We start from the raw sequence: 21,314 nt of genomic DNA, 5'->3' as shown, positions 1-21,314 counted from the left end.
AAAGATTTGAGAATGGTTTGACCATGGACTTACAGCTGTTGGAGAGACCTTTACCTCATTGGACACCCTGTACGGGAAAGCTGCTCACTTGTATGGGTTACAACAAAGGAAGAATGGTAGTAGGATGGTGGAAGCTCGAATCAAGGGAATAACCATCAGAATCAGGGGAATTTTAAGAAGCACAAAGGAAATGGGAATTTCCAGTTTAGGGCTAACAATGGTGGTAATCGCAACAACCAAGGTGGTGGAAATCAGTCTGGAAGGAATGGAGTACGGACCTACGAATGTAGGCGCTGTAACATGAATCACCCTGGAAAGGATTGTGATGGAAACTTGGTGACTTGTAGGTTCTGTCTGAAGTTAGGCCATAGGGAGTATGAATGCTATTCTAAGAATGGAAAGCCTAACCAAGGTAATCACCAAGGCAATAACCGAAATAATCAGAACCGGAATGGGGGAAATGGAGGTGGAAACCAAAGGAACTACCAAGGTGGTAACAATGGCAATAGCAATGGCAATCACTAGAACCATGGAAAGCCTGGAGGGAACCAACAGCAGAATGGGAACCGAAACAACAATGAGAACACCAATGGAGGTGGCTATAACAAAGGAGTTGCCCAAGGAAAGTTGAATGTGATATCTAGGCAAGAAGCAGAGACTTCCTCTGACGTCATAGCGAGTACTTTTTCTATTAATTCCGTTTTAGTTAAAGTTCTATTTGATTCTGGTACGACTTATTCTTTTATATCAGTAGATGCTTTGGGGAAACTAGGGTTGAAAGAGCCTGAACCAATTGAGGTACCCATAGTCATACCTACTGGTAGTATAATGGAGTGTACCAAAATTCATAAAGATGTGCCTTTGACCATAGCCAAGACCGTATTCTTATCTAACCTAATCGAATTTGAGTTAGGAGAGCTAGATGTAATTCTAGGGATGGATTGGTTGGCCAAGTTCAAAGCCAAAATAGATTGTGAGAAGCAGAAGGTTCACTTGAGGTCTAGCCTAGGAAAAGTAGTGTCATATCGTCGTTTTGGTAAGCCTAAGAACATAGGAATCATCACGGCAATGGAACTCGTGAAGCTAGTCAATAAAGGGAACCCAACCTTCTTATGTAATGTGAGGAACCTAGAGCATGTGATCAAGGATCAGCCTGAGGATATTGCAATAGTCAATGAATTCCTTGATGTATTTCCAGAAGAGATCCCGGGGATGCCTCCCAATCGACCTATAGACTTTACCATAGATTTAGTGCCTGGAACCGCCCCTATTTCAAAAGCACCTTATCGAATGGCTCCAGCAGAAATGAATGAGTTAAAAGGCCAACTAGAGGATCTATTGGAGAAAGGTTATATTAGGCCAAGTGCATCGCCTTGGGGAGCACCAGTGTTATTTGTGAAGAAAAAGGATGGAAGTATGAGGCTCTGTATAGACTACAAGGAGCTCAATAAGGTCACAATCAAGAACAAGTATCCATTACCTAGGATAGATGACCTATTTGACCAACTAAAAAGAGCAGGAATCTTTTCAAAGATCGATTTGCGTTCGGGTTATCATCAATTGAGAATCGCTGACCATGACATACCAAAGACCGCATTCAGGACTAGATACGGACATTATGAGTTCAGTGTTATGCCTTTTGGGTTAACCAATGCCCCTGCAATATTTATGGACTTAATGAACCGTGTATTCCATGCCTATTTCGACAAGTTTGTAGTGGTTTTCATAGATGACATCCTAGTGTATTCAAAGAGTGAAGAAGATCACGCGGAACACTTGAGATCGGTGTTGAGTACCTTGAGAGATAACCAGTTGTATGCCAAGTTCTCAAAGTGTGAGTTTTGGTTGGAAAGAGTTGCATTTTTGGGACATTTTGTGTCAAAAGGAGTGGCAGTTGACCCTGCTAAGATCAAAGCTGTTAGTGAATGGCCTACACCCAAGAGTGTGACTGACATTCGTAGTTTTCTGGGATTGGCTGGCTACTATAGACGCTTTGTGCAAGACTTCTCTAGGATAGCCAAGCCCATGACTACCTTGATGAAGAAGGAAACGAAGTTTGAATGGAGTGACCAGTGTGAGGAAGCATTCCAAGCCTTAAAGACGCGATTGACAACCGCGCCAGTATTAACCTTACCAGATGAGAGTGGTGCATACAATGTGTATAGTGATGCCTCTAGGAATGGTTTAGGGTGTGTATTGATGAAAAACGGGAAGGTTATTGCGTATGCGTCAAGGCAATTGAAGCCATATGAATCCAATTACCCTACCCATGATTTAGAGTTGGCTGCTATAGTGTTTGCATTGAAGATATGGAGACACTATCTGTATGGTGTGAAGTGTAGGATATTTACGGATCACAAGAGTTTGAAGTACATCTTCACACAGAAGGATTTGAATATGCGCCAACGAAGGTGGTTGGAGTTAATTAAGGACTATGATTTAGATATCCAGTACCATGAAGGAAAAGCCAATGTAGTTGCGGATGCCTTGAGTAGGAAATTAAGTCATAGTGTTAATGTGTTAGTAGTTGCTAACGAGCTGTGTAAGGACATGCAGCGTTTGAACCTTGAAATAGTGAGTGGTGAAAGCCTTGAGGGAATGATGAATGCCTTAACCATCCACCCGTCAATATTTGATGAGATTAGGGAGAATCAAGCTGGTGATGTGAAGTTAGAGCGAATCAAGGAAAAGATTTCGCAAGGGAAGGAGTTAGAATTCCAATTCCATGATGATGGAAGTTTGAGGTACAAAGGCAGGTGGTGCGTGCCTCAAAAGTGTGGAGAACTGAAAGAGAGATTGATGAAAGAAGGGCAAAATACGCCATATTCTGTGCACCCAGGTGGTGACAAGTTGTATAAGGACTTGAAAAAGGTCTGTTGGTGGCAAAGGATGAAGAACGAAGTGGCTGAATTTGTGGCTAGATGTCTGACTTGTCAGAAGGTTAAGATTGAGCATAGGAGACCTCAAGGGAAGGTCCAACCTTTAGAGATTCCAAGCTGGAAATGGGACTGTATTTCTATGGACTTCGTCACTTGTTTACCTAAGTCAAAGACTGGGAATGATACAATTTGGGTTGTGGTAGATAGGTTGACTAGGTCAGCAGTGTTTATACCAATGAAGGAAACCTGGAAGATGGAACAACTTGCTAAAGCCTACATTAAGAATGTTGTGAGGTTACATGGAGTTCCTAAGGATATCGTATTAGATAGGGATTCAAGGTTTCTTTCGAATTTCTGGAAAAGTGTGCAGAAGAGCTTTGGTACGACATTGAAAATGAGTACAGCCTTCCACCCAGCCACGGATGGACAAACTGAAAGGACTATCCAAACCCTGGAGGACATGCTTCGGGCATGCGTCATTGATTTCCAAGGAAGTTGGGAAGATAGCCTAGATCTGATTGAGTTTTTATATAACAATAGCTATCATGCTAGCATTGGAATGGCACCATTTGAGGCTTTGTATGGACGAAAGTGTAGAAGTCCACTTTGCTGGAACGATATTAGTGAAACCGTAGTGTTGGGACCTCAAATGATAGAGGACACCATGAACCAAATCCGAACCATCCAATCAAAGATCCAAGCAGCGCAGGATCGCCAAAAGAGTTATGCAGACTTGAAATGTAGGGATGAAGAGTTCAACATAGGTGATAAAGTGTTGCTCAAAGTGTCACCAATGAAAGGTGTCATGAGATTTGGAAATAAAGGGAAGTTAAGCCCTAAGTACATAGGCCCATATGAGATCTTAGAAAGAATCGGAAAGGTAGCTTACAGACTAGCCTTGCTTATGGACTTGCATAGAGTGCAAAATTTGTTCCACATATCTCAATTAAGGAAATATATCCCGGATAAATCGCATGTGTTGCAACCGGAGACCATAGAATTAGACCAAAGTCTAACCTTTGAGGAAAGACCTGTCAAAATCCTTGATAGCAAAGTGCGTAGTACGCGTACTAAAGATGTGAAAATTGTCAAAGTGTTGTGGTCTAATCAAGAATATGAGGAAGCCACTTGGGAAGCGGAGGACGAAATGAGAAAGAAATATCCCGAGCTGTTTCCCGAGGTTAGTTGAGTTACGGGGTCGTAACTCGTGTCTTTTAAGGGGGGTAGAGTGCGGTAGAATTTCGCGCTTTTTACCTTGTTTTCCCCTATTTTATGCTCAATTTAGTGCTTTCTATTGAATTTGCACTTATTATTGTCCTGTTTAATCATGTGAAGAGTACATCAACTTAAAAGTCTTGTAAATGAACGTATTGAAAGTCTTAGAAAGTCTCAAGTTTTGAGTTGAATTTTGATTTCCGAACCCAAGTTTCGGGACGAAACTTCTTTTAAGGAGGGTAGACTGTAATACCTCGTATTTTTATAATATTTATAAGTATATTTTATTATATTTATAAAGCATTTTACGATTTATTAACATTTAAATAATATTTAAATGTATTTTATTTAATGTATTTTAATTAATTAGAATATTTATTATTTTAATTAATTACGAAACGAATTTAATTTTTGAGTTGGGAAATTAAATGAGTTGCAAATGATTTTTAAAGCTTCGGGTTTAAAATAAAAAGTCCAATTCGTTTTATTAATCGAGCCCAATCCAAAGAGTTTAAATTAAATCCTAAGCTAGCCCAATAATTTAATTCCCTAAGCCCAATTCTAATTTCTTAAGCCTAGCCCATCAAGGGATTAGGGAGCCTATAAATAGGACTCCCCATCATTATATGAGCCCCTAAAATTCATAAACACTATTTTTGCCTTGCTTGCCCAACACTCCTCTCACCCTCTCATCTCTCGTCCGCACGCACGCATCCGTGCACGCGCCCTCGTGCTGCTCGGCCTCACGCCCTGCACGCTGCCTTGTGCCCTCGTGTGTTGTCGCGCCCCAGCGCCCAGCACTCCCTCACTCCCTCTCTCGCCCTCGCGCGCCAGCGCCCACACTCGCTCGCTCGCTCTCTCTCGCGCCAGCGCGCGCTGTCCCTCTCGTCCCTCGCCCGCAGCCGCAGCGTGCCCTCGTGCCTGCGTTGCTGCTGTGCCTCGTTGTTGCTCGCGTGCTCAGCGCACACCCTAGCTCTCGCCCCTTCTCTCGCGCGTGCGCCCCAGCGTGCCGTGTGCCGTGTGCCCTGTCCCGCGCCCAAGCGCTGCTCAGCCCTTCGCCCCTGCGCACACACGCATGTGTGTGTGTTGTTCGTGCTCGTAATTCGATTTCTTTTTCGCCCAATCACATTAATTCGTGGTTGTTCCGTGCTATAGGCCGGATTGGTATAATTCTCTTCTTCCTTACCTATTCTATTTAAATTCCATATTTAAATTATTATATTAATATTGTTTTGAGAAATTAAAATGCTGGGAACCGGTTATGAATACCGTGGTTTGAGGATTTGTGTGTTGTGATTCATTAGGTTGGTTTTAATTATTAAAGGAGGAATTTTCAGATTTGTTTATTAAATAAAGCATTAATTTTTATGATAATAAACTAGTTTTATTGGGATTTTCAAGTTAGGGTTTTAACCTAGACCTAATGAGTCAATTGATTAGCATAATTAGGTGATGATTTTAATTATGATAATCAATTATATTTTCAGATTTGAATAAAGGTTTAAAGTGTTGATTTTTATTGATTTTTAAGGAGGAAAAAGTATGTTTTTGTACTTGGGATTGATTTTGCAAATTGAGACGATTGCATTATTGAAAAACGATTGAATTCTAAAGTTTAAAGGAGGTTTTAAATTTTATAAAGTTGCTGGAAATTTAATGAACATGGAAATAATTTAAGTTTCATTATTTTGATGATAGAAGGTGATTTCTAGTTGAGTGCTCGTTATTGCAAAGTGGCCCCTACGCTTAGGTATTAAAGGTACCTACAAGTCTAGGGCGACCACACCTTTTTGTCAATGACATTACATGATTGTTGATGATGTGGATTATATTATGTGGATTCATATATGTTTTGGTGAACGATCATGTGGATTAATATTATTGGAATTATTGAATTGTTGGTGGAACCAGCATGTTGAAATCATTATGAGTATGGATTCCATTGTCAATCATGTTGTTCAATATTTATGCATGTATGGTTTATTTCACATGCAAGGGATGGATTATTTATTTGTATGCTATTGTACGGGATGTCTAGCATACTTTGAGCCAATTATTCGTACCTCGTTGTACTATTTATTTTACCACATGTGAAGGGTTAGCTCATGTAAGCCACTGCACATGTAGGGTTCAGTTGGGAATGTTATGTATGAAATGAATTAGGATTTGTCGTGCAAGGGCACAGCCCTCATGTTAATATGCATGATGTGGAGTCTCACTTTGGTGAGGAGGAACATGGTAGTAATATCACAAGTGTCTTGCCTTGTTGATCACGAGTCCTAAAGTATTTAAAATAAGATTGTTTTGGTTGTTGTTTATTAATTGTATGTGTGCATGTTGTCGAGTCTTGAGTTCGCCTTTAATAAAATATTAATAAACGTAAAGTGCAACCAGAACAAGCTTCAAATCTCTTGGAACGTATATACCTTGAGTATGAACAATGGGGGGAGTCTTGCCGGAAAGCTCGTACTCCTACTAATGATACAAGACGTTGTTTCATTTATATTATGCGCAAGAATTCCGTCGGTATGGCCCGACACTCGGTATGGCCCGATTTTATTATTTATTCTTTTGGTGTATGGTTGGCTTCCATCACCTTTCCTTTATGGAATATTTCTTTTGGCCCGTTCAAAGCTTATTCTAATTAAATTGTGAGTCAAGAGTCGAGTCTTGTATTCATGATTGGTCATTAATTATTATATGGCTTTTGCATGTTAATTAGTACTTAGTGAGTGATGCATGTTTTAGTTTCGTTTACTCTATGCTTGTAAGTACTCAACTTTTGCTGATTACGTTCTTTGTGTGTTCTGGTCATGGCCTTTGCCTTAATGACCCTATGTTGATCAATCATTTGCACTTGCATTGATGGGGAGTAGAATAAAATAGCAGGTTGGTAGATCGGAATCATGTGGCTTGGGATGATTGAGAGAGTTGCATGTTTTCGTATTTTGAACTATTTAACTTTACTTTAATTATATTTGAAACGTTTGAATTATTTATACTTTGGGTTTTGGGCCATTATGGTTCCAAATTGTAGGAGGCCTCAATATTTCATTTATTATGTTTTTAAAAGTTAGTTGACATTTAATTCCGCTGCGTAATTCTGGTAATAGCCTTAACCGATCACTTAACACCTATCTAGACTTTATTAAGTTAGAGATGATCGACTCTGGGGAGGGGAAAAACATGTGCACCCACCCGCTTACAATTCACATCTTTATCCCTCCATCCATGATAGACGATACCCACCCCTATCAATTCCCGTCTAGAGAGGTACAAAATAAAATCCATCCCCTCTTCATCACCCCCTTCCCGTGTATCCACACCCACCCCTGGACTCGAATTTTTTAATTTTTCTTTTTGGGAAGAGAATTTTGGGGTTTAAAACTCTATTATAGATCCGCTGAAAATTCGTTTGTCTGATTAGAGTTTTTTAATAAATAAACAAAACATTATAATATGTAAGTTAATAGTGCTTTTTTATACATTCATAATCAATCAGATGAATGATTAACGACTTGGCGGGTCTAATCTAAAACCCATTTTTGCCCCCTTCACCTGCGATGAATACATTTTTTAACCCCATTATCGAATAAACTTTCCTCCATTGTTGCCCACCACAACAGAGGCATCAGAGGGACCCTAAGGGCGACTGAAACCATATTTGATCAAGAGGGCGATTTTTGGGACAAAAAGGGAGAAAGTAGTCGCCCTCTTAGATAAGATTTGTTATAGGTACGGGGGGGTCTCCCAAAAAAATCTGCCCCACTGACAATCCGACATCCCTATATTCGATAAATAATCCAATTTTCCTTTCAACAAAATTTTAAATATATTGACATAAGTTTATTACAAAGTATCATAATTGACTGTATTAGCTATAATATTGAAAAATAATAATAAAATGTGATAAACATAATTAGGATTGGGTGTGTGTTCTAAAATCCAATCAATTCAAACTCCCCTAATCAGCAAAGTGGGTACATATTATCCTTATACCCATCAACCAAAATTCTCTTTTTGTTAGTTACCATTATTCAACCATCCACTTTTAACTTTGTCGTCAGACCAATCTAAAATCCAAACTCGCCCCATCATCAAATGTGATTCACCATTTACATAAATAATTTTATTTTGCACGAAATTTTAAAGTGATATTGCATTCATTTACATTAATATAAAAAGTATTTTGTTATTGCAAAAATATTAATAATAAGGAAACTTAATCATTTAGATGTTATGACTTTGGACATAGTTGATTGATATTAGTCAAAATTTCAATCAGCATGGTCTGAAGACTTCAATAATATGAGAGAACAAATTATTATATGTGATTCGTATAAAAATATTACGATAACTAAAATGTGAAAAAAGTTAATTTTGATATTTAAAATTAAGTATAATCTTCTTACTAAAGAAAGTATATGGCTAGGGGACTCATTTTGTTAGTTAACAAATGGACCACAAAATGTTAGAGACAACCCTATTAAATACATTAAATCAATAGTTAACTTTTGTCATGAATATCTGTATTCATCATATGACACAAATTCTTTAAAAATTGATAGTATTATAATAATATAATTGATAGTCCAAGCTAAACTATTTTAAGATTTTCTATATCAAAGGAACGTTCGAACATATTCGTACTCAGTATATGACACAATTTCTAAACGAAACTTGATAGTACTTACAATTAATCATTATTTATGTTATAAGAAGGCAAATCAGAGAATGACATTTGTCATCTTTACATCGATTTGCCTCTCTTTTAGTATATAGTACGGAGTATATATATATTTAAATTAAAATTTGTATTTACATGAGTAAGTAAGTAATTCGTAGAATTATCAATTATTATCATAAATAATTAGAAGATTTTGGGTAAAACATATACAAAGTATATTAATTATTTATCATAGGTGAGTTACCAATATTATAAAAGAGGCAAATCAAAGCGGCATTTGTTCAGCTCCACATCAATTTGCCTCTCTTTTAGTGTAGTACTCCGTATACATATGTTTGTTAAAAATCGATTAAAATATAAGTCAATTGTTTAACCTAAATTTTTGGAGGATATTTTTTTTAAGTAGAGAGGACTACGTGTTAGTCGGACATCATTTTTCTTGTTTACCACTTCTTCCATTTTTTTTTGGATAAACCACTTTTATTTTCACGGTTCTTAGTAAATAATCAACTATTAATATCTTAAATTATTAATTAGTAAAAATTATTATTAAAAAAATGGTAGTATTATGTAAGTATTTAGACAAATCCAACAAATGCTACTGAGTACATGACTATACCATAAAGTATTAATAATCACCAAAACACAAATGAGTAGAGGTATATATGAATATCATAGTAGTATAAAAATGAAATAGTTGCACTACTACATTTTTGAACTAATGCAACGGTTGAATAGGGGCTAATGCAACGGTAAAGCGAGAACCGTTGCAATAGAGAGGGCTAATGCGACGGTGCCTTGTATAACATTTCAGAAATCGTAGGTAATGCGACGGTATCTCCAAGCCGTTGCATTAGAGACCCTAATGCAACGCGTATCAAACTAATGCAACGACGAGCCAATTAATATTTTCCCGCCTACTGTATACTTTATTCCCTCCCATTAATTTTCCCAAATTTTCAAAACCGCGCACGTACTTGAAATTTTCCTTAAAAAAAATAAAAATAAAAATAATAAAAATAAGAAAATACACGCAAAACCCCTTTACGCTGAACACGTCCAATAATCCAGAAGAGAGGTGAGAGAAATTTTTCTCTACGTAATTAGGGTTCATCAAAATTTGGGCAAAGTCTAACGATTTGGTCTGCAATTCGCAATTAGGCTCGAGCTTGTTTCGAATTTCTTGCAATTGACTGCGAAATTCTCTGCGAAGGTCGAACGCGAAGTTCTCTGCAAAGTTCGAACGCGAAGTTCTCTGTGAAATTCATCGAGTGGGAGGGTTGAATTGGGGCTTTCCATTAATAATTCGAACAAGTTAAGAGGAGAAATTCTACTTCAACCATCTGCTACTATTCACGGTATGTAATTGATTCACAATTCAGGTTTATGTATTAATAGTATGAATTTTGGATAGTTTTGTGAGGGTTTGTTCTGTTTTTTTCCTTTTCTAGTAAATATAATTCAGGGTTGTTCTGTTTTCTCCCATCTGCTACTGTTTGATATTTGTTCTGTGTTCCCCCTTTGCTGGTAAGAATAATTACAGTTTTTTAATTTATTCATAGTTGATTGTGGGAAGATATTCTGTAGTATTGTAATAAAAGATAAATGGAAAATACAATACCCCTGTGACTGACTCGGAATATGAAGCTCTCCCATTTTCATACAATCGGAACATAAAATTGTAGTTCTATATGATAATTTATATTCAGGGTTAGCTACCACATCAAACGAGTTAACTTGATATCAACATAGTTTCCATTCTCAAGAACGTACAGCAATGGTCTAAACAAAAAATATTAGGTGAATCATATTGCAGATCCAACTGCAGTTAGACTTGTGTTGCCCTGATGACACGGCAAACTCCAAATAATGTACTAAGTGTTCCTGTGTAACATAAAGTTTCGGAGTAGAAACACTTGGTCTTATGTTCAGTATAGTCACAAGCATGGAAGAGATAAAGAAGACACTTAAGAGGAATCATTCAAAGGCAAGTTTTAGATCAAGTTCGCATTGTGAAATCAGGGCGACAGAAACTAGCTACAAGTTCCAGAGCTTGAACTTGCTACAAAGCATCAGAGATGAAGCTTCCAATGGTGCCAACATAAACACTTAAAATTAAAGAGTTTTGTTTTTAGGTTTATATAAGTGTTCAAAGAGGTTAAGTAATTGTTCTGGATCTAATGGAACGAGTCAAGTCCTAGCATGTTTTTAAAGGAAATTCCAGATTTCAGGTACTTTTGTGAAAAATATAACACAGTTTTTGTGTTGTAAAATAAGTACATTGGATTATGTTTTACAAAACGTTGTTCTACCAGGATTATTTCTCACATGCGTGTTCCTAAATTAAGTCTGACTTCTTTTCAAAGTCAAAACAATCTGAAATCTTTGATTTACTCTTCCCATGATTTTCTGACCTTACTAATCATGGACATCATGCTTGTTTGAGTGATTGAGTATTAGTTAGTTCAGAAAAATGGTGGAGATGACCTAGGTTAGTTCCTCTATAAAAGGCTAGCTTATTTCATTTGAAAAAATACAACTGGCAAGCGTTTATTTTTACGAAGAGCAAAAAGTCCAATAGAGCCAGTTAAGCTAAGTGAGTTCCTTGTTCCTACGGCTTTTTGACACACTAGAGTTCAATTTCATGATCTAGTTAACCTTTCAATAAATTCATGCACGAAGTCTGACTGATTACTTGCTGCTTCATTAAGCTCCTTTAAATTACTAAACCTGAGTTTTATACCATTTGACCTTAAAAGAAGCTGCTTGTCTCCCTCTGCTTCAATAACTTCACTCCTTGTGCATGTGCTGCCTTTCCTTTTCCTTTTTTTCTAGTTCGACTATCGGACCAAGCAACTTATTACTAGTACCTACATCTCTGGAGCACAAAGTAACTAGCTACTTCTGTGAATATAGTTGAGATTAAGATAGGTTTGGACTCTTGATATCTTCTATGCTAGGACAAATGCTTCATCTATCTGAAATATCATCGAAAATGGGATCAGTTTTCTGGCAGCTAAACATAATTGCAATTTGAGAAGAATCAATGGCTTTTTTGTTTGTTTGTCCCCCTTCCAATTTTTTTGCCTAAAAACCAACCCTTACTTTTTATCTCTTTTCATATCTACGGTCTTTCATTAAACGACCCATTCATTACATTCTGTTAGGAGACTTAGGACTGAGGAGTTTACCACCTATTTCCAACTATTCCATTTTTGAACATGACAAAATTGTGAAATCGTCCTTTTTTAACTATTGTTTACTCTTCGATATAATTAAACATTTGTTTCATTTTATGTGTTATCTAACAGAAAAATGGGAATTGGATGGTAGAATGCTAACAAATCACAAGTAACAGATAAGTGAATTCCCTTGTTAGTGCTTGTGTTTCTTTTGCAATACAATGAAATAAGATTCAAAGAGTGGTGAAGTACCTCAGTGATTGAAGGACTCATTGGTTTGTGAGTCATATAGATTTTTTTTTTTTTGACTAAAAGAGTCATATAGAATTGATTCTCTTTGTTTTCTTGCGATTAAGATGTAGGGGAATACAGTTAAACATAATAACATGTGCAGAACAATCCCCAAATCCAGGAAACATGTATAAAGCACAGATTAAGCAAACTTACATTCGAAGCGTGTTTTCCACAATAATATATCAACGAACACGAACAAAGAACTCCACTTGTCGTTCCTCTACTTGGTTCACCGACACGTTCAGATCCGTCTTGATTATCGTAGCTTAGACAATTGATCAAGATACTTTGCTTTTGGGATGAACACACTATGGAGGCACATGGCAATGTCATAATCATTTGCAAGATGACTAGTAGTTCTGTTTCTTGAACTATGTGGACATGGCAATGTCATAATCATTTGCATAGATACTTACTTTGGGAAGACTAGTATCGGACAAGACCTATGAAACTTTACTGTAAGAGATGAAAATCTGTCATAAGTGAATTTCATTAAAATTATTCGACACTAAATCCTCAATACCTGAGTGATTTGAGATTACTTGTTTGAGAACTGGTTACTTTGACGTTGACCAACCGTCGCACCGTAAAAGGAGGCTATAAAGGCAACGCTCAGGTAATCACCTATCAAACGAAGTCTAATCTCAAGATCGCAAGATTGGGATTGTCCTCCCATAAATCGGGATGAGATGCTTAAAAGTTGTACAAGGCCACTCGGAGAGCTAGAAACTGTGAAATGCATGGCCGTGCTCGGATGAATCATATGCTATGATTATCTGTTTATTTGATCAGTTGAACTCTGAAACCGAGAAACACCTCTGGACATAATAAGGATGACAACTCTTACCTTATGTTCAAGAGCAAGCATCGAGCGACAAAGGAATTAGGAAATGCACACTTGTCCCTAAGGACAAGTGGGAGACTGAAGGAAATAATGCCCTTGGTCCAAGTATGCATTCAATGTTAAGTCTAATAAATGCGGTTCAGTATTAATTAACAAGTTAATAATTCAGTGAGATCAAGTGAGCTGAATGCCTAGCTAGAGGCCGCTTCAGTTTAAGTGGAATTAATGATATTAATCCACAGCTTACTCTTGACTGAACCCGTAGGGTCACACAAATAGTACGTAAACGGATCAAGTATTTAATGGCATTAAATACTCCATCTATGGATATTCGGAATCGACGGATCTTGGTTTCAGTGGGAGCTGAGATCGTCACAGGCAAGAAATGAATACTCCAGAAACGATGATATTGCCGGAAACGGAAATATGGATCGTATCGGAAATATAAATATTATCCAAGTCGTAGATGTTGCCGGAAACGGAAACATGGTACGTATCGGAAAATATTATCGGAAATGGAAATATTGCCGGAATCGGAAATATTGCCGGAAACGGAAATATTGTCAGAATCGGAAATATTATCGGAATCGGAAAATAATTCCGGAAACGGAAATATTAAATATTTGTTCGAAACGGAAATTGATTCCGGAATCGGAAATGTTGAATATTGTTCGTATCGGAAATGAATTCCGAAATCGGGAAATTAATCGGAAGCGTATCGTACGAATTAGCATCGGACGAGGCCTGCCAGACGAAGGCCCAGCACGAAGCCGGGCCATCGCCCAGCAAGCCAGCGCGCCACAAACGCACCAGCCAAGGCTGCGCCAGGCCCACCGCAAGGCAGGCCCAGCGCGCGCCAAGGCTACGGCAGCGTGTGGGCTTGCGGCAGTGGGCTGCGAGCTCGCGGGCTGCGCGCGCGCGCATGGCGCCCCTCGTGGGCTGCTGTGCGTGCGTGTGTGTTTGTGTGCTACTCGAATCCTAAAGCTACCGGGATTTGTCATATGATTAAATCTAATCCTAAAAGATTTAGTTTATTTAATTAGAGTCCTAGTAGGATTATAATTAAATAAATTAGTATCCTAATAGGATTTCAAATCCTTTTCCATAACTCTATAAATAGGTGCCTAGGGTCACATATTTACATAGAGCATTCAAGTATTCAAAGTGAGTTTTTGAGAGCAAAATTCAGTCATACAATTGCCTATAAAGTGCCGAAAATAAGTAGTACCTTAAGGGCGATTCTAGTTGGTCAATCTTAAGGCGGATCCGGACGTGCTGTGGACTATCTACGGAGGGACGACACTTGGAGTCCTAAAGACTTGTTCTTGTTCGGTTCGGGCGCAGCTAGGGAAGGCACGCAACAAAGAGTATGCATCTAAACTATGCTAAATGATTATGTGTAAATAATATGTTTTCCTGGCTTTATGGTTTTTTCCGCATGATTTATGAATTGTCATATGTATCATAACCTAACACACAGCCCTCGCCTCTTGGGCCTCGCTGCTGCCGCGCTTTGCTTGCTCGCCTATGCGCGTGCCCATGGGCCTCGAGTGCTTCGTGCACTCAGCTTGTGGGCCGCTCCTTGTATTCGCGACTAAATATATTTCCGATATATTTATTTATCGTTTCGTATACGACGAATCACCGTCGTACGATACGATTTATTCGTACCGCCTAGCTTACGAATATTCGCGATACGATATACGATTCCGATGCAAGGTCGTATCGTATAATACGTTTCCAACTTAAATCCCGAAAAGCTATTAAATGAATTTCCGATTCATTTAATCCGGTGAACTGTTACGTGTCATTGGTGTGACCTTGTAGGTTCAGTCAAGAGTAAGTTGTAAGTTCAATATCCATTAGAATTCACTTGATCTCACTGAATTAATTGTTCCCAATTAATCTGAACCTTGGTATTAGACTTAATGCACTTTGGGTGAAGGACATTTTTCCTTCAATCTCCCACTTGTCATTCAGACAAGTGTGCATCCACATTCCTTTGTCGCTTAGTGTTACTTACTGAACATAAGGTAAGATCCAAGCCATCCTTATTAGGTCCAGAAGTGTTTCTCGGATTACAGAGTTCAACTGTCAAACTTTTGCAGAAGGTTAGCCTAACCATTCTGAGCACGACCATGCATTTTACAGTATCTAACTCTCCGAGAGGCCTTGTTACACAACAACACCATATCCTATCAAAGATAGGAGGACAATCCATTCTTGCAATCTATGAACACTCACTTTGATTCATAGTACGCCCAATAACTGCTTTTATAGCCTCCTTTTACGGTGCGACGTTTAGCTAGTATCAAAGCGAACTAATTCTCAAACGAGCAGACATAATCGCTCATGTTCTGAGGAACGGTTTCTAATCACCATTAATGAGAACTACCTATGACATGACTTTAATATCTTAAAGTGTTCTCATGGTCAATCCGATACAAGATCCAATAAGTATCTATGCAAAAGATTCTGACATCCAGTCACTCTAGTTCAAGAAACAGAACTAAGTAATCTACTTGCAATCTAATCTTCATTAGTCATTGGTCGTCCACCTTTCAATGACCTGGATTAGGGATCCTTTGTGACTTCAATATTCTAGTTCACTTATGGGTGTTTCTTTGTCGAAGAATGCATCTTGACATCCCATTTGAATGATTTGAATCACATGGACTTATCATTTAATTCTAAACCACAATTAAATGAATATGAAATAAATAAATTTCATAAATATGAAATGGTTAAACCAATTGTTTTAAACATAGATCTAACAGATGTTCTAAAACAATACTTAGAAAATCAAAGACATTCTCCAACATGCTTGATTCCCATGGTTTCTACATGTGCGTTGTGTTTCACTTGTGTCAACGGTTTAGTCAATGGATCCGCGACGTTGTCGTCAGTTCCAACCTTGTAAATCTCGATTTCCTTTAGTTCAACGATCTCTCGAAGTATATGAAATTGCCGCAGTACGTGCTTGGACTTCTGGTGGCTCCTATGCTCCTTTGCCTGGGCAATGGCTCCGCTATTGCCGCAATACAAAGCCACTGGTCCTTTAATGGAGGGGACAACACCAAATTCTTCGATGAACTTCCGAATCCAAACAGCTTCCTTTGCTGCTTCTGAGGCAGCAATGTACTCGGCTTCAGTTGTAGAATCCGCAATAGTGCTTTGCTTAGCACTTTTCCAGCTTACTGCTTCGCCGTTGAGGCAGAACACAAACCCAGACTGTGATCTGAAATCATCTCTGTCGGTTTGAAAGCTTGCGTCCGTATAGCCCTTAACAATCAACTCATCTGTACCACCATAAACCAGAAACTGATCCTTAGTCCTTTTCAGGTACTTTAGGGTGTTCTTGGCAGCAGTCCAATGCGCCTCACCTGGTTGTGACTGGTACCTGCTCGTTGCACTGAGTGCGAACGAAACATCCGGCCTTGTACAAATCATAGCATACATGATGGATCGAATAGCCGAAGCGTATGGTATAACAGCCCACCCTTAACGAGCTGCTTGCAAATTACAATTAACCTTGCTAAACGAACTTAACTCCTCAAACAACTTCAGAGATTTAATCACAAATTAAGTTTTAAACTTAATTAATTTATTAGAAATTTCGGCAGCACTTCCCCTAAATATGGACAACCTAAAAATATTGTTTAGGAAATTACGTCATATATATATATATATATATATATATATATATATATATATATATATATATATATATATATATATATATATTTTCACCTGCTATTACATCATTCCAACATATAAAAGTTCCCAAAACATCATTAGGGTGACACGAAACTCAACAAGGATATATAACCCATAAATAATAACCAAAAAGTCTAGAACGAAATAATACAACCCATTAATAAATTAGGAAAGACTTAAATACACTTGGAGAATCCATAAGCCCGCCCTGGAACATATAAGGCCCCTGGAGGACTCTACGCACCTTGAACCTGAACTGAGACTCGATTCTCGCTGCCTGCAAAACATTTTAACTCTGCACCCACCAGGACAGGTTCATTGAACAAAATCAGCGGAAATCTGAGTACACACATCCAACCTAAAATGCATTTGATAGATGGCTCAAATAATTTTATTTATAGTTTTTATGTTTTGTTTTGAAAAGCAATTTCGCTTATCAAACTTGATTGAAAAACATAACTTGATAAAACATTATAACTTCTTTGAAATCTATTTCGCGAAATCCTTATTATTCAAACAACGATTTGGAAAACGGTACACTAGCATTACTCGAAAAAGCTCCAGACTTTACTTACCATCTCATAAAGTTTCTAAATTTACGATCACATCAACTGAATTAGACTCACAACTTAAGATTCATCTTGTCATTCTCATACTCTTAATAATTTTCAATCATAACCAAATTCGACAATGACTCATAACGATAGCTCGAGTATTATAAGTATATCTTTTTCCCCAATCTATAGTTTTTGCCACAAGTGAAATACAAGATATGTATTCACAACTCAATGCGAAACTTATTGCCACAGTACTGCCAAAAGTCATGTAACTTTGCTACATAATATTACCACAAACACAATTCAAACTCACAATGCATATTCGATATAATTTCATAATTCAAAGCGAAAAGAAATAATTCATTTCAACATATTAGATTGTTGTTGGGGAAAGTGAACACGAATAGAGAGGGGTCAGCATGATCAGCTGCTCTATACGGTGGGGGTTGTCACCCTCCCGATTAACATACGCTTGCAAGACTTAACTAGGACATGTCCCTAACTACGGGTCTATCCCGCTTCTACGAGTCTACTTTTGTAGCACTCGCTTTACGGCCAAGCTGCTTTAACGGGTCTATCCCGTCGAACTACGGGTCAAGCCCGCTTACCACGAGTCTACTGATGTAGCACTCGCTTCCAAATATGGGTCAAGCCCATTTACCACGAGTCTACTGATGTAGCACTCGCTTCTAATGTTTTTCATCACCGATGCACGTGAGCACTATGCAACAAATACACGGCTACTTTCCCCTACTTAAGCATTTTATTATCAATTATCTTAATTCGTTGCCCAAAACTTATTCGCATTCCCTTATTCAAGTGTTAGCTTCATTCTTATATAGTTCAACTCAATTCCTTTCTCAGAAAAATTCTAAACCCAATTAATTATCATCCTCAAGACTCGTTGACTCTTTAACCTTACAACACTTAGACCATAGTGAACCGGTAGGACATGAGCGCCTTTCTTGATTCACTCCTTTGATTAAACTTTCTTAAACCACTAATCCATAATTCGACTTCTAATGTGATATCCTTAAACATAAATTAGCTTGAGACTCTAATATAATATTAATATGGCACTGTAACACCCTAATAACTCCTTGCTTTTATAAAACCATTTTCCAACTTAAAATAAAGGAATTACTAAAGCATTACCGCCACCGTGATAACGGTTAAGGCTATTACCGGAATTACGCAGCGGAATTAAATGTCAACTAACTTTTAAAAACCATAATTAATGAAATATTGAGGCCTCCTACAATTTGGAACCATAATGGCCCAAAACCCAAAATATAAATAATTCAAACATTTCAAACATAATTAAATTATTAAATAAAATAGTTTCAAAGAACGAAAGCATGCAACTCTCTCAATCATCCCAAGCCACATGATTTCGATCGTACTTGATCTACCAACCTGCTATATTATTCTACTCCCCAACAATGCAAGCGCAAATGATGGATCATCATAGGGTCATTAAGGCAAAGGCCATGACCAGAAACACACAAAGCACGTAGTCAGCAAAAGCTGAGTACTTACAAGCATAGAGTAAATGAAACTAAACATGCATCACTCACTAAGTACTAATCAACATGCCAAAGCCATATAATACTTAACAACCAATCATGAGACACAAGACTCGACTCTTGACTCACAATTTAATTAGAATAAGCTTCGAACGGGCCAAAAGAATAATCCACAAAGGGAAAAGGTGATGGGAGCCAACCATACACCAAATATAATAATAATAAAATCGGGCCATACCGAGCGTCGGGCCATACCGACGGAATTCCTGCGCATAATATAAATGAAACAACGTCTTGTATCATTAGTAGGAGTACGAGCTTTCCGGCAAGACTCCCCCCATTGTTCATACTCAAGGTATATACGTTCCAAGATTTTTGAAGCTTGTTCCGGTTGCACTTTACGTTTATTAATATTTTAATAAAGGCGAACTCAAGACTCGACAACATGCATACATACCATTAATAAACAACAACCAAAAGAATCTTATTTTAATGCTTTAAGACTTGTGATCAACCAAGCAAGACACTTGTGATATTACTACCATGTTCCTCCTCACCAAAGTGAGACTCCACATCATGCACATTAACATGAGGGTTGTGCCCTTGCACGACAAATCCTAATTCATTTCATACATAATATTCCCAACTGAACCCTACATGTGCGGTGGCTTACGTGAGCTATCCCTTCACATGTGGTAAAATAAATAGTACAACGAGGTACAAATAAATGGCTCAAAGTATGCTAGACATCCCGTACAATAGCATACAAATAAATAATCCATCCCTTGCATGTGAAATAAACCATACATGCATAAATATTGCACAACATGATTGACAATGAAATCCATACTCATAATAATTTCAACATGCTTGTTCAACAATTAATCCAATAAATCCAACATCACAAATCACATGCTCGTTCACCAAAATAAACATGATTCCACATAATGTAATTCACATCATCAACAATCATGTAATGTCATTGACAAAAGGTGTGGTCGCCCTAGACTTGTACGTACCTTGAATACCTAAGCGTAGGGGCCACTTTGCAATAACGAGCACTCAACTAGAAATCACCTCCTATCATCAAAATAATGAAACTTAAATTATTTCCATGTTCATTAAATTTCCAGCAACTTTATAAAAATTAAAACCTCCTTTTTACTTTAGAATTCAATCGTTTTTCAATAATAAAATCGTCTCAATTTGCAAAATCAATCCCTAGTACGAAAACATACTTTTTCCGCCTTTAAAATCAATAAAAATCGACACTTTAAACCTTTATTCAAATCTGAAAATATAATTGATTATCATAATTAAAATCATCACCTAATTATGCTAATCAATTGACTCAATAGGTCTAGGTTAAAACCCTAACTTGAAAATCCCAATAACACTAGTTTATTATCATAAAAATCAATGCTTTATTCAATAAACAAATCTGAAAATTCATCCTTTGATAATTAAAACAAACCTAATGAATCACAACACACAAATCCTCAAACCACGATATTCAGAACCGGTTCCCAGCATTTAAATACTCAAAACAATATTAATATAATAATTTAAAGTACGGAATTTAAATAGAATAGGTAAGGAAGAAGAGAATTAAACCAATCCGGCATATAGCACGGAACAACCACGAATATAATGTGATTGGGCGAAAAGAATTGAACAACGAACGAACAACACACACACACGACTGTGTGTGTGCGTGCAGCAGCGAGGGGACGAGGCACAGGGGCGCGCGCTGCGACGAGGGGACGAGGGCAGCAGGGGCGCGCGCTGTGCACGAGGAGAGAGCGAGAGAAGGTGAGAGTGTGGGCGCTGTGCGCGAGGGAAGGTGAGCGAAGCAGGGGCGCGCTGTGTGCGAGGGAGAGAGGAAGAGCGGGGGTGGGCGCTGGCGTGCGCGAGAAGAGAGCGAGAGGGAGTGGGCGCTGGGCGTGAGGCCGAGCAGCACGAGGGCGCAGCAGCACGAGCACGGGGCTGTGTGCGTACGTGCGGTGTGCCGAGCAAAGAGAGGAGAGGAGTGAGGTGCAAGAAATCAAAAAGGGGCTTTATGAAATTTTAGGGGTTCATTTAATGATGGAGGAGTCTATTTATAGGCTCCCTAATCCCTTGATGGGCTAGGCTTAGGATATTTGAGTTGGGCTTAGGAATTAAATGAATTGGGCTAGCTTAGGATTTAAATTAAACTGTTTGGATTGGGCTCGTTTAATAAAACGAATTGGACTTTTTATTTAAAACCCGAAGCTTTAAAAATCATTTGCAACGCATTAAATTTTTCGACTCAAGAATTAAATTCGTTTCGTAATTAATTAAAATAATAAATATTCTAATTAATTAAAATACATTAAATGAAATGCGTTTAAATATTATTTAAACGATAATAAATCGTAAAATGCTTTATAAA

The 21,314-nt window shown here is 37.9% G+C and overlaps 1 long non-coding RNA gene across 1 annotated transcript; it reads left to right on the top strand.

The window, feature by feature from the left end:
• The first annotated feature begins 9,681 nt into the window (after positions 1 to 9,681).
• On the top strand, positions 9,682 to 11,082 carry LOC110783801 (uncharacterized). The gene is made up of 2 exons (XR_002532178.2): positions 9,682 to 10,139; positions 10,582 to 11,082. It is a non-coding gene; the product is annotated as an uncharacterized lncRNA (long non-coding RNA).
• The last annotated feature ends 10,232 nt before the right edge of the window (positions 11,083 to 21,314 follow it).

This window comes from Spinacia oleracea, chromosome 5 (assembly GCF_020520425.1).
Source record: "Spinacia oleracea cultivar Varoflay chromosome 5, BTI_SOV_V1, whole genome shotgun sequence".
Classification (NCBI taxonomy): Eukaryota; Viridiplantae; Streptophyta; class Magnoliopsida; order Caryophyllales; family Amaranthaceae; genus Spinacia; species Spinacia oleracea.
Note: the sequence above shows the minus strand (reverse complement) of the source record. Positions and strands in the feature narration are given on the sequence as shown.